Below are 16,031 nucleotides of genomic sequence, written 5' to 3' on the forward strand. Positions count from 1 at the left end.
CTTTTACTTGAAAGAGGAGTATCACATAGCCAGATAGCATTAGCTATAAATTATTGTTCACTTTGGTCTCTTAGACGAGGTTTTACTTCTCGTTCTTGGTACTTCATATTACTAAAACATTACCTCATCCAATGGCATATATCAATTGTCAATTCTAGATACTCCCATCTCAAATACAACTCACCCTTGGACAAGGGGAGTGAGCCTCTAGGTCATATACTATGAAAGATAAGTTTCAACATCAGAGGGGTAATACAATGGTTCCAGACACTGCCATACTCCTCCCCCCAATGGGAAAAGGAGGGAATGACTGGAGTACAGACATAGTGGAGCCCTTCACATGGTTTCACAGATATATTCATTATGGAGACAATGCTCAAACCTGACTTCTCCCTTTCTGATATTCTGCCTATTACCAGACATGTAAAAGACAAGTCTGACCTCTCCCCTCTCTGGGCCCCAAGTGGCTTTTCCCTAGAGGAAAATGCAACTGCCAACAGTATAGTCCAAAAGAAGACATTCTAATGACAAGTATAAAGTAAATAAAACATCTTATTTATCTATGTTACCTAACTAATTCTGATTCAGCTACGACAAGGGATTGTGTGTTCCTGGTGTAACTTGGGCAGTTGTTGTTGCCATCCTGTAAGTGTCCCACATGTGTGATGTTTGGATGTACTGATCCTGTGCAGGTGTTGTTACACGTGGTCTGCCACTGCTAGGACAATCAGCTGTCCATCATGTCTCCCTGTAGCGCTGTCTTAGGCGTCTCACGGTATGGATATTGCAATGTATTGCCCTGGCTACATCTGCAGTCCTCATGCCTCCTTGCAGCATGCCTAAGGCACTTTCACGCAGATGAGCAGGGACCCTGGGCATCTTTCTTTTGGTGTTTTTAAGAGTCAGTAGAAAGGCCTCTTTAGTGTCCTACGTTTTCATAACTGTGACCTTAATTACCTACCGTCTAAGCTGTTAGTGTCTTAACGACCGTTCCACAGGTGCCTGTTCATTAATGGTTTATGGTTCATTGAACAAGCATGGGAAACGGTGTTTAAACCCTTTACAATGAAGATCTGTGAAGTTATTTGGATTTTTATGAATTATCTTTGAAAGACAGGGTCCTGAAAAAGGGACGTTTCTTTTTTTGCTGAGTTTATAAAGTGACATCTCCATATTGACAGGTGACAAAATCACAGAACAAATAGAGAAGGGGTGACAATCCTCACGCTCCATACTAAGCCAACTGGAGGACGGAAGTGCATCATCCAGACAAAATGTAACAGCATGGAGGTTAGTAAAATATAACATTTGGTAATAGTAAAATATAACATTTGGGAGAGACAATCCTCCTTCCATCTTGGATTTACAGAGGTGTTTTTTACCTATCCTGTGTGTTTTATAATCCCAGATGAATGGAATGATAATTGAGTCCAGTTGTTTATGAAAGGATTTAGGTATGAATACTGGGATGTTCTGGAATATGTAGAGCAGTTGTGGGTGGAAGACCATTTTAATGGAATTAATTCTTCTGAGCAGAGAAATTGGGAGAGTTCCCCCGAAATTGTATGTTTGCCTTGAGATTTTGCATCAGAGAGGGGAAATTCTCTTTAAATAGTGAGGAGTATCGTTTGGTAGCCGTGTACTGCTGCGTGAGATCTGATCGCCTGAGCGAGAGGTTCAATAATTAGAACAAAGAGCAGAGGCGACAGCGCACAATCCTGCATTGTCCCTCTATAAAGGTTAAATCGGGGCGACAATGATTGGTTAGTGAGTATTCTTGTACAGGGGTTCCTATATAAAAGCTGGATCAAATTTATGGACACATCTCCAATATTACATTTCTGTTGGACCTTGAATAGATGGGACCACTCAACTTGGTCAAAGGCCTTTTCGGCGTCAAGAGATATAACGGCAAGGTCCACGTTGGGTAACCTCTGAGCATACATAATGTTGAAGAGGCGCTTGAGATTGAAGAATGAGTTTATGTTAGGGATAAAGCCGGTCTGGTCCGAATGGACCAATTTGCCCAATAAAGTGCTAAGCCTGTTAGCCAGAGTTTTAGCTCAAATCTTTTGGTCTGTATTAAGGAGAGATATTGGTCTGTATGACCCTACCTCTTCTGGATCTTTACCCTTCTTATGTATAACTGTAATGAACGCCTCATCCAAAGTAGGTGGGAGATCCCCATCCTCATTGGCCTGAACCAACAGTTTGTGCAGATAGGGAGAGTGCATGTTGCCGAATGTTTTATAGAATTCACCAGGGTATCCATCTTTTTATAAAAAAAAATATTTCACCTTTATTTAACCAGGTAGGCTAGTTGAGAACAAGTTCTCATTTGCAACTGCGACCTGGCCAAGATAAAACATAGCAGTGTGAACAGACAACACAGAGTTACACATGGAGTAAACAATTAACAAGTCAATAACACAGTAGAGAAAAAAAGGGAGTCTATATACATTGTGTGCAAAAGGCATGAGGAGTTAGGCGAATAATTACAATTTTGCAGATTAACACTGGAGTGATAAATGATCAGATGGTGATGTACAGGTAGAGATATTGGTGTGCAAAAGAGCAGAAAAGTAAATAAATAAAAACAGTATGGGGATGAGGTAGGTAAAAATGGGTGGGCTATTTACCGACTATGTACAGCTGCAGCGATCGGTTAGCTGCTCAGATAGCAGATGTTTGAAGTTGGTGAGGGAGATAAAAGTCTCCAACTTCAGCGATTTTTGCAGTTCATTCCAGTCACAGGCAGCAGAGAACTGGGCCCGATGTCTTGCCACTCTTTAGAGATTTAATTGTTTCTCGAATTTCTCCAAGAGATATTTCCTTATTCAGGAAGTTGGAATCTTCCTGATTCAGGGCAGGGAGATGAGTCCTCCAAAAAGTGTTGCATAATTAAGGGGTTAAAATCTGCTTTAGATGTGTATATAGAGTCTCGTAAAACTGACGGAATTTGTCATAGTTGTCTTTGGGGGAAGAGAGTAATTCCCCAGGTGCAGATTTAACTTTGTGAATCATTCGGTCACTCAGTTTTTCGAAGTTGTCTGGCGAGTAATTTGTGTGGTTTGTCATGCTTGGCATAGAGAAAAGATTGATCAATTTTAGCTGAGATTATTTGATTATATTCCAATTGTAAAGAGGTAATTAAAATAAAAAAATTCTCCATAGATGGATTCTCCCTATCCAGTAAGAGAATTTGTCCCTCCAATTCTACAAATGTTTCTCTGTTTTGCCTACTCCTGGCAGCTTGAAGGGAAATGATACAGCCTCTCAGATAAGCCTTCAGTGTTTCCCACAATAATGCTCGGGAAGTCTCTGTGTTGTCATTGGTATCAAAGAAAAATATAATTTAGTATTTAAGATGTTCACAGAATGTTGGTTCTGTGAGGAGCTGAGGATTCAACCTCCAGACCCTCTCGTTTGATACGATGTCACCCAATCTCAGGGAGAAGGTGAGTGGACTGTGGTCAGAGATTATAATATCATGATACCTCACATTACAGGTATAAGGGAGTAATTTCGCATCAACCAAAAAGTTGTCAATTCGGGTATAAACATTGTGAATATGAGAGTAAAAGGAATATTCCCTACCCGTTGGGTTAGAGATCCTCCAAATATCAAATAAGTTAGAATTTTTTATATAGGTATTCACGCTAAACATGCGAACAAAAAGGGGTATTTGGACATAAATGATGTACTTTATCGAACAAATCAAAAATGTATTGTGGAACTGGGATTCCTGGGGGTGCATTCTGATGAAGATCATCAAAGGTAAGTGAATATTTATAACGCTATTTCTGACTTCTGTTGACTCCAACATGGCGGATATCTGTATGGCTTGATTTGTTGTCTGAGCGCCCTACTCAGATTATTGCATGGTTTGCTTTTTCCGTTAAAAAAAGTGCATTTTTCCGTAATTCATGCATGATAGTTGTATCTTTTATCAATGTTTATTAGGAGTATTTCTGTAAATTGATGTGGCTCTCTGCAAAATCACTGGATGTTTTGGAACTACTAAACAACGCGCCAAACTCAGATTTTTGTATATAAATATGAACTTTATCGAACAAAACATACATGTATTGTGTAACATGAATTCCTATGTGTGTCATCTGATGAAGATCATCAAAGGTTAGTGATTCATTTGATCTCTATTTCTGCTTTTATTGACTCTTCTCTTTGGCTGAAAAATGGCTGTGTGTGTTTTTGTGACTAGGCTCTGACCTAACATGTTGTGCCTTCGCTGTAAAGCCTTTTTGAAAACGGACACTGGTGGGATTAACAACAAGTTTATCTTTAAAATGGTGTAAAATACTTCTATGTTTGAGGAATTTTAATTTGGAGATTTCTGTTGTTTTGAATTTGCCGCCCTGCACTTTCACTGGCTGTTGTCATATCGATCCCGTTAGTGGGATTCAAGCCATATCAATGTTTGGCCCATAGATATTCAGTAGAGTTACAGAAGTAGAGTGGATTTCTCCTATTACGATCACATAATGGCCCTCTTTATCCGCAATAGTGGTTTTATGTAGAAAGGGAATTCCTTTCCGTACCAGAATCACCGTGCCTCTCGTTTTGGCGGAGAAGTTAGAATGATACACTTGCCCCACCAACCTACAATAAAGTCTGCTATGAGAATTGTTTTTCAGATGGGTTTCTTGCAAAAATATAATATCAGATGAGAGTGCTTTCAAGTGGGCTAGGACCTTGCCTCTTAATTGGTTTGTTTAAACCGTTGACATTCCAGGATTAAATGTAAGCCCTGCCCTCCTCTCGTTTGTAGTTCCTATGGTGGCCTGTATAACATGTAACTCAATAAAAAAGGTAAGAAAGCGCATCAAACCATCACGGTCAGCATATGTAGCACCTACACCCGAGCAGTATCCAACCGACCCCTCCCCCCAGCAAGCACTCTTACTCTCCAACCTGTCCCCCAACTTTCCCCAACATTTACCCTCCCCCTCAACCCACCTTTAAACAGGCCAACAAATTAGAAAGACAGATTTTATATTATGAGTCCCATTGAACACAAATTAAGGCCGGTCTACACACCAGAGTTTTACTGTGTGTTGCAAATGTATTTCTTGCACTTGATGCATGTATACTGTGTTTTCCTGTCCTTTTTGGGTCCATACACACATCGCAGCACTTCTTGTTGCTACTGGTTGCAATCTAGAAGGATGAAAACACTTAGTTCAGGAATTTTACTAACATCTCACTCACTCACATATTTGGTTACAGCAGGCCAAGATAGGAGAGTCAGGCACACACACACAAATGCAACAATATCACCCAAACTGACGTCTGGTATTGAAGATCTGTGGGTCGGGCGGATGGGGCACCAGCATCCTCCTGATGTCTTACCAATGCCTTGCCCAGCTCCTTGAGAAAGAGCAGTCTCCTCTGGAGCTTCCCTCTGTTCCAATCTGGGTTCAACGCCATCCAGATGACTGCTGTTCCAGATGACTGCTGTTGCCTGCTGTTCATTGACAGCCACAAGTCAACAATTTTATATTGGCTGAGTTGACTGCCCAATTGCTGGATTTCTGACAGTAGACTAGGCCTATGAGCTCATAATGTGACAAAACAATCTACAGCATTTAAAAAAAAAAGATATTGATCCTTGCGGCTAAATTATGTAGTATTTAATGATTTAATTTATTTATAGAGACAGGATTAGTTATATAATTTGGCAAATGTATTTCAATTTACTTTGCAGCAATTCAACCAGTGGGATAGTGCCATTATTGTAGGTAGCTTACAGGACAGCATTTTTAACTCATTCGGTCATCCCAGTGGGATAGTGCCATTATTGTAGGTAGCTTACAGGACAGCATTTTTAACTCATTCGGTCATCCCAGTGGGATAGTGCCATTATTGTAGGTAGCTTACAGGACAGCATTTTTAACTCATTCGGTCATCCCAGTGGGATAGTGCCATTATTGTAGGTAGCTTACAGGACAGCATTTTTAACTCATTCGGTCATCCCAGTGGGATAGTGCCATTATTGTAGGTAGCTTACAGGACAGCATTTTTAACTCATTCGGTCATCCCAGTGGGATAGTGCCATTATTGTAGGTAGCTTACAGGACAGCATTTTTAACTCATTCGGTCATCCCAGTGGGATAGTGCCATTATTGTAGGTAGCTTACAGGACAGCATTTTTAACTCATTCGGTCATCCCAGTGGGATAGTGCCATTATTGTAGGTAGCTTACAGGACAGCATTTTTAACTCATTCGGTCATCCCAGTGGGATAGTGCCATTATTGTAGGTAGCTTACAGGACAGCATTTTTAACTCATTCGGTCATCCCAGTGGGATAGTGCCATTATTGTAGGTAGCTTACAGGACAGCATTTTTAACTCATTCGGTCATCCCAGTGGGATAGTGCCATTATTGTAGGTAGCTTACAGGACAGCATTTTTAACTCATTCGGTCATCCCAGTGGGATAGTGCCATTATTGTAGGTAGCTTACAGGACAGCATTTTTAACTCATTCGGTCATCCCAGTGGGATAGTGCCATTATTGTAGGTAGCTTACAGGACAGCATTTTTAACTCATTCGGTCATCCCAGTGGGATAGTGCCATTATTGTAGGTAGCTTACAGGACAGCATTTTTAACTCATTCGGTCATCCCAGTGGGATAGTGCCATTATTGTAGGTAGCTTACAGGACAGCATTTTTAACTCATTCGGTCATCCCAGTGGGATAGTGCCATTATTGTAGGTAGCTTACAGGACAGCATTTTTAACTCATTCGGTCATCCCAGTGGGATAGTGCCATTATTGTAGGTAGCTTACAGGACAGCATTTTTAACTCATTCGGTCATCCCAGTGGGATAGTGCCATTATTGTAGGTAGCTTACAGGACAGCATTTTTAACTCATTCGGTCATCCCAGTGGGATAGTGCCATTATTGTAGGTAGCTTACAGGACAGCATTTTTAACTCATTCGGTCATCCCAGTGGGATAGTGCCATTATTGTAGGTAGCTTACAGGACAGCATTTTTAACTCATTCGGTCATCCCAGTGGGATAGTGCCATTATTGTAGGTAGCTTACAGGACAGCATTTTTAACTCATTCGGTCATCCCAGTGGGATAGTGCCATTATTGTAGGTAGCTTACAGGACAGCATTTTTAACTCATTCGGTCATCCCAGTGGGATAGTGCCATTATTGTAGGTAGCTTACAGGACAGCATTTTTAACTCATTCGGTCATCCCAGTGGGATAGTGCCATTATTGTAGGTAGCTTACAGGACAGCATTTTTAACTCATTCGGTCATCCCAGTGGGATAGTGCCATTATTGTAGGTAGCTTACAGGACAGCATTTTTAACTCATTCGGTCATCCCAGTGGGATAGTGCCATTATTGTAGGTAGCTTACAGGACAGCATTTTTAACTCATTCGGTCATCCCAGTGGGATAGTGCCATTATTGTAGGTAGCTTACAGGACAGCATTTTTAACTCATTCGGTCATCCCAGTGGGATAGTGCCATTATTGTAGGTAGCTTACAGGACAGCATTTTTAACTCATTCGGTCATCCCAGTGGGATAGTGCCATTATTGTAGGTAGCTTACAGGACAGCATTTTTAACTCATTCGGTCATCCCAGTGGGATAGTGCCATTATTGTAGGTAGCTTACAGGACAGCATTTTTAACTCATTCGGTCATCCCAGTGGGATAGTGCCATTATTGTAGGTAGCTTACAGGACAGCATTTTTAACTCATTCGGTCATCCCAGTGGGATAGTGCCATTATTGTAGGTAGCTTACAGGACAGCATTTTTAACTCATTCGGTCATCCCAGTGGGATAGTGCCATTATTGTAGGTAGCTTACAGGACAGCATTTTTAACTCATTCGGTCATCCCAGTGGGATAGTGCCATTATTGTAGGTAGCTTACAGGACAGCATTTTTAACTCATTCGGTCATCCCAGTGGGATAGTGCCATTATTGTAGGTAGCTTACAGGACAGCATTTTTATTATTAAGCCATCATTTCTTCATTTGGTACTGACATAAAACCTATTTGTATAAAATAATTTTAGAATATACAGACAATGCATCATCCAAATTGCATGAATGCCTATTCCTATAAATACTGTAAGTGACTAAAGGAAAATAATATATTTTTGAATTCGTAAAACACCAAATTAGGTCTACCTTATTATAAATGATGCTATCATCACTGTTCATCGTGAATGACAATTCTTCACGTTTTACAGGTCAAACGTCCATGCTGCCTGCATCCCAACCATTTGATCCCCATTACTTTCATGGGAATATACATTTCAATCTCCTTGAATGATGTAAGTGTGACTTTCCTGGTCCCGTCCCTAAAGTCAGTGAGTCAACACAGGAAAGAGTAATGTATGGATAGTTCATTTATTCCAAAACTACAAACATGGGACACACAGTATGGATAAATGAGGAGTAGTGACAGGATATAAATAGCACTCCCACAGCAATTCTCCATAAATCTGCTGTATAATATACTAACAAAAGAACAATTGAAATGTCTATCAAAGTCATTGGGATCATACAGTGGATTTAACAACTTCTACTAATTCCTAATTTGGGTGATTCTGCAACTACGGGCACTTCCATGTCCTCGGGTCAATTTTGGGGATTTTAACATACAAGTATTTGTTTTATTTTTGATAAGTTCACACTGGAATCACCCCATACTTTTTTAAACACCTTTCTATCAAATATTTGAGCTACTTTTCAGATGCATTTTATACCTTAATTTCACTTGTGTTTTTCTATGAGAAAACATTTGTCACACCCTGACCATAGTTTACTTTGTATATTTCTATGTTTTGGTTGGTCAGGGTGTGAGCTGAGTGGGCATTCTATGTTTCATGTCTAGTTTGTCTATTTCTATGTCTGGCCTGATATGGTTCTCAATCAGAGGCAGGTGTTAGTCATTGTCTCGGATTGGGAACCATATTTAGGTAGCCTGGGTTTCACTGTGTGTTTGTGGGTGATTGTTCCTGTCTCTGTGTTTGCACCAGACTGTTTTGGTTTTCCACGTTTGTTGATTTTGTAGTGTTCGTGTTTATTCCTTTTTGTTATTAAACATGAATCAGTATAATTTAGGTCCACTTCTCCTTCACAACAGGAAGACCGTTACAACATTAATAATTACACATTATATAATGTTATGTACTACAGAAAGAGTAAATTAAATAAAATCTATCAATAGTTATTTTGAGTATGCCCTTTATTGTTTTTTACATAAAATATACCTGTCTGTTGGAGGTAGTGTCATTTCCACCACTGAGGACAAATTCCTCATTAATAAAGTTAAGAGAATGTTAATTTAGTTACCATGGAAACATACTGTGACACTGAAGCACATGGCTGCAGTGGACAGTTGTTCCAGATGTGATGTCCAGAAGTTGGAAGAAAAATCGAGGTAAATATTGCTTGTGTAGAGAATATTTTAATTGTCAGTCATTTTCAAACAGGCTAGAATTTCTTTAATTTGTGGTAGAACGTTTGAATTAAAAATATATATTATATTTTGTGTAAATGATATGCTAGCTGTAATACTAATCAAAACATGCTAAGCTGTCTGTCAATTTTCTGTAGGAACTGTAGAAATGTCATTTACATCAAACTTAGGTGTGATGGAAATGACAGAAATCCATTATCTTATTTGTTTTTACTTTCGTCTTATTTAATCATGTTTAAAATTAATTGAATCCAGAAAATGCTCCAAGGTGTGCACAAGTTGAAATATAAGTAATATTTGTCTTTATTTTTAGAAGATGCCACATAAAACAGCACTGAGGTCACAGACATTTAGAAACAAAATCAAAAATGATCATATACGTTACCAAGAACATCTGCAAAAAGACAAGGATACTGGAAGAAAAGAGAATGGAGAAGTGAAATCTATCTCTAAGCTTACAAAGCGAGAACAAAGAAACGAGATGGAAATGTAACCAACGGAATAGAAGACAAACTAAAGAGAACAGTTGCAATGGAGACCTACCTATCAGGCAACACACCACCTCAGTCACCAGATGACTTTGTAGTAGCAGAATCAGAATTAGTTAGGTAACATTGATAAATAAGATGTTGTATTTATATAATAATGCTTATGTGAGATATTTGTCATTAGAATGTCTTCTTTTGGATAACACTGTTTGCAGTTTGCAGTTATCCCTTCTCTGCTAGGGCTTAGTCACATTGGGCCCCAGAGATCGGAGAGGTCAGGCCTGTCTTCTTATGGGAATGTGTCTAACTATTTACATGTCCCCTCTGAGGTTGCCCTTATCTTGATTTAGTATATGACCTAAGAGGCTCACTGTCTTTTCTGATCTTGTCCAGGAGGGGTTGTATTTGATATATGCCATTGGATGAGGTAATGTTTTTGGTTCTAAGTGGTACCAAGAATGAGATAAGAACTTAGTTTAGGAGACCAAACTGAACAATAATTTATAGCCAATGCTGTCTGGCTATGTGTGTCTTTGCTATAAAGGATCTCAGTTGCCAATATGTAAGCACTCTCAGATAATTCATTTATAGACACTGAATTGATCTGAGGGTCACAGGGTTGTGATGAAGCTCATATAATTAAAGATGGACTTCATGATAACTCTGACTTGTGTGTGGTTTGCTCTCTCATGATTTGGTAATACAGGAGATTTCCACGCCAACTTGCAGCCAGAACATGAGGCTAACATACCTGCCCTGATGCACACCCTGATACCCCTTCCTCATCGTCTACAACATGAATGAGAAGTTGAATACTTGCTGGAAGGAAAAAGGTTGGAAGAGGTCGGGCAAAAGCATACAGAGATCTTAGTATGACAAATGTGAAACTTCATAATGCTTTACGGAAAGCTGAGAAATACAAAAAAAGGTATGATTGACTGATGAACAAAATGAAGAGACAAGATTCCCCAAAGACAATACAGCAAATGAAGGGAACTCCGAAGAACTTGAGAAGGATTTTATTGTTTCAAAATGCCATCATTGCAGAGCTAAAACAAAAGTATTAAAGCATGTGCAGTGCCAAGGACAAACAAGTGGCTTCAGAGGAAACATCCTGAGAAAGTATGGCCTGGTCAAAGCCACAAAGAGATTTTGAATTTTCAGCAAAAGCAATGAGGGCAAATGAAAACAGGCCATCAAGTCTTCAATACTCCAGGAAAAATCAGTGTAACAGAATTGGCACTGCCACAGAAGAGAAAATCACTAGATTCTATGGACATGATGACAACAGCAGAACAACTACAGGGAAAAAGGACACACTAACGAGGAATAAGAAAAAGCAGAAGCACTTCTTGAAAGGCACAATTCAGAACCTTTATCAGAAGTTTAAGAGGGATTATTCAGACATTCAAATTTCCTACTGTGAATTCTGCAAAAGATGTCCTTTTTGGGTTGTCAAGCCAACGGTCCAGGATAGGGACACATGTCTCTGCAAAACCCACGTCACCCTCTAGTTCATGTGGGACAAACTACAGCATCTCAAAGTGATCAGCTGCAGCAACATTGAGAAAGTTTGAGTCTTTGTGCTGTGAGAACCTGAAGAAAGAGTGCATGTACACAGAGTGCTCCCTTCGCCAAGCAAAAGAGCTTAAAACATCTGACTTTGATACTGGCGAGCAGACATGGTGGTTTGAGTGGAAAAACAAAGCTGAAGAGATAGAGAAGAAAAACAAAGAGGGAAACATTATATTTGACAGTAAAATAAAAGGTATGTGGCACACTGCAGATTCTATTGGAGGACTGAGGATTGAAAAGCTGGGGAAACCTGTGTACAACATTCGACACCAATACTCCAAACAGAGAGTTAAGAGAATCTGGGGAAAGAGATCATTGTGCATATTGACTTTGCAGAGAACTACCTGTGTAAATACACCAGTGAAATCCAGGCAGTTCACAAGTCTCACAAGACCCTCCACACCTGTGTTGGATATACCACAAATGATACAGTTTCACTTTGCTCACTGAGCTCTTCTATGCGGCATGATCCCTCTGCTATCTGGGCCCATCTCTCAAAACACTGGCCTACTTCCTTGAGCTCTGCCCATCAGCTACTACTGAGTGATGGGCCTACAACCCAGTATAGGGTTGCAATAAAATAAAATATTGTTTTCATACATTATTTTAAACATAGATGTCATTTCCATCACAACCCATATTTTGAGGTAAATTAGTATATTATGTATAATTTCCATTCATTTGTTTTAGATATGGAAATCATATGGTTGTTATTATAATCTCACAAAAAGGTTGGGTGCAAATATCTTATTTTTCGTGATAAATAAATGTTTTCAGCTGTCACCAAGGCAAGTTTAAACAGTCAGGCGTCGTGTTGAATTATTAATATTAGGAAAACAATCACTTGAAATAATATTCAATACAAGTTCATGTACAAATGTATAAGAAATCCGTTATGAATCAATTGTATGATTTCATTTTCAAAGAAAATGGATGTTTAATGACGTTGATGGAAATGACATTTGTCTGGCTGTCTGGGGAAAATGACAAAAATATATAAATTCCTGAATAGTACGATCGCAGCCATTATCAGATATAGTTTCTAGACAAATCAAAGACAAGTACAATACTGGTAAAATGGTGTTTGAATAAGTTTTCATTTCTGAAAGTTTGCACGTCTATAGTGCCGAATTTACTATAATAAAAATATTGTTTCCATGTGTAATCTAATATTCACAACATCAGAATGAACTATCCATTTTAGTATTCAAAATATATCAAATGAACCTGAAATTACTCAACGTCACACTCTTGTGGCAAGGAAATATAATACACCTTGAATGTACCACATATTTTCCAAAACGAACAAAACCAGGCTATTACGCTGCTAGCTGGTGCTCATACATTTATAAAACATATATTTAATACATTTGTCATAAATGACCTGCAATCATGGGACACACACAGTATGGATGCATGATGGGTAATCTACGGGATATAAATAGCACTCCTAAAGAAGATGCTTTTCGAATTAGTTGCTAACTTCAAGTATGGAACTTTAGCTAGCATAAAACCCATATGGCAAATAACATATAGAGTGGTTTATTTGACGCCAAACCAACAACACTAGTTACTAATAACATAAATTGCTCATGTACGATGTAAAAGGTAGATTTTATTATGCAATGTAAATTTTATAAATTTCTATCCCGGGACCATTCCATTTTCAACTCAACGACAGCAATTCTCCATAAATCTGCTGTGTTTTACATAGAATCCCATACCTGTGTATTAGACAATGTAAACACACTAATCCACCAGGAGGTGGGATAATACCCATTTTTATGCAGGAATTTAACAATTGAATTACACTGTTACATAAGTAAGGGCTAACCAGCCTAACTAATCACATTTTAGAACATATGGAATAAAAATAACCAGCACAGTCCTTCTAAATTGTCTTAAGAAATGACATGGTGTTTTGGTATGTCAGTAGCCTGACATTATCATGCTATTATATTCAATGTGTTATGTAGAATACTAATGAATCATTAAGTGATCTTTCGAGACATAGCACCATTCTGAGAAGTGGTGGAGCATCACTCCGCTGAACACCGCTGGCAGAACTACACCCCTGATTATAACCGTTGGATGACTTCGGAAGTCTCACATAACCACAGCTATATGAACTAAGTGCCACATTCAGTTTTTACACCATTGCAGCAGCAGGTCAAAAGATTTGGGGTTGATCCAAAATTATTTGGTGTTAAAGTTCCGAAAGCCAGGTCCTGATGATGTCCATGTTGTCCTTTGGTAAATTCAGAGCGTTTTGATCTCAGAGCGTCTCAATCCCACTCGGATCTCAATCCGAGTGGTCTGACCTCACACCGGCAGTCATACTCCCAAGCTAACTGGCTAAAGTTGTCTAGCTATTTCCAGACACAAATGAGAGAACACCTCACTCTGACCATTTTACTCACCCTAGCAGAGTTGCTTAGACTGTTTTCATGTTATCAAGTTCGCAACATGTTGACCACACCGCTCACGTTACAAAATAAATGTACACATGTTATTCAATCATTGCTCGCTTGTTGAGAGTCTGCTTTGCCAAGAGCTAAAATAGAAGTTGCTTCTATTTGTGGAGCAGAACTGGCTGCAAGTCCTGCCTCTCCCATCTCCTCATTGGCTTTTAGAAGCATATGCCCACATGCCATCTCTTCACTGGTTATACCCACGTGGCTGATTGAAAGACGAACGGAGTTCGGTTGTGGTAATACATCTTATGAAAGTTAGTTGCCAATCGCCATATAAAGTCCAAAGAAGAAAAAGCCTGGAAGGAGGAGAGATGGCTAGATTCAGTTAACCATTGTATGTGTGGATTCATTGTCGGGAGTAGAGGATTTTGTGCATTTCAGGTAAAATAACAACTCAATGTTTATATCCCAGGACAAATTAGCTACCAACATCAAGCTAGCTATCTAAATAGGACCACTTAGCTAGCAACTGCAAGCTTGCTAAATTTCCATAAATGTATAATGCTTTTCGACCTGTCCCCAAATTAATATAATTGGTTCAGCGTTTGTTTTGATATTTCAACCTGCGTGTGGTGATCGCGTTTGGTGTGGGGGGACAAAATCAAATTGCACACGATGGCGCACGCTAGTGATGGGTCCTTTGCGAACGAGCCGAGTCTTATAGGTGAACGTTGGGAGTCGGCTCGCATATCAGATAGCCGTATCTATTTGTAAAAAACAAAATTAAGGTATAAATAATCAAAAGATTTAAATGAATAAAATGAACTAATTCAAAGAACTGCTCAGACTAACAGCCTCACCGGTTGTTCCTGTCAATCAGACACGCAGTGTCAACCAATGAACCAAAGATGCGTGAGGGAGGGCTGAGCCAACTCACTCACAGTCACACACTTAGCAGCCAAGGCGAGAGAGGAAGGACAGCTGTGAAAACAACAGCTGGAAAATGAGTCGGAAGCACAGTAGCATTTGGATGCATTTTAATAATGTGGACAATGTTAAAGCACAGTGTAGAATTTGCAAAAACAAAATATCCTAAAGCCGGTTCTACGCATAATCTACACATGCGAACTGTGCACCCAACTGTGACGCTAGCTGTAGCGGAGCGTCGAGAAACTAGCGGATCACTCAGTCAAGTAGACCTACTCCGTGACCCACAGCAACGCAGTCTTCTATGGACAAGTTTATACCAAAGTCTATGTCTGAAGCAAAACAAGGCCAATTTGATATTGCATTGGCTAAAATGATTGCCACCGATTTCCAGCCATTTTGCGATCGTGGAGGACAGAGGTTTAAGAAATTCTAGCAATAATCTAAATCCAATGTACACAATTCCAAGCAGGAAAATCCTTTCAAGATCACTTATTCCACAACTGTACAAGAACACACAGGCAAAAGAGTCCAAAAAGCTACTGCAGTTTGCCTTACCACTGACTGCTGGACATCAAGGGTAACCACTCCTTACCACTTCTTACAGGTCGGTTACATGTCACTTCATTCTTCAAAGAATAACCTCAGCAGCAGGGAGGGACTGCCCCAGCAGTCAGCTGGCTCAGGCACCAGGGCAACAGGAAGAAGAGGGATCAGATGGAGCAGAAGCACCAGCAGTAGTGCCACAAACGTCTGCTGTTTGGATGCTGTGTGCTGCTGGTTATATCATGGTAATAAAGAAGAGAGAGAAAAGAGGGACCAGTTTAATGTTTTAAGTGGGATGCTGCAGTTTTGCCCATTGTTACTTATTTTTCTTTGATATGGTGCAATATTCAATTATGCTGTTCAGATGGTATTAGTTTTGAATGGTTAGATTAATGTGCACTGTTCAGATTGTATTCGTTTTGAATGGTTAGATTAATGTGCACTGTTCAGATTGTATTCGTTTTGAATGGTTAGATTAATGTGCACTTTGTTTATATATATTAAAAAGTTGTACTTTAAATGCAAACAGCATTCTTTTTCATAACAAACCAATGCATTTTTAAATAGATTGTGGTTAAGGTAGAGTGTGAATTAATTTAATAATTAAGCAAT

This window comes from Oncorhynchus kisutch, linkage group LG2 (assembly GCF_002021735.2).
Source record: "Oncorhynchus kisutch isolate 150728-3 linkage group LG2, Okis_V2, whole genome shotgun sequence".
NCBI lineage: Eukaryota > Metazoa > Chordata > Actinopteri > Salmoniformes > Salmonidae > Oncorhynchus > Oncorhynchus kisutch.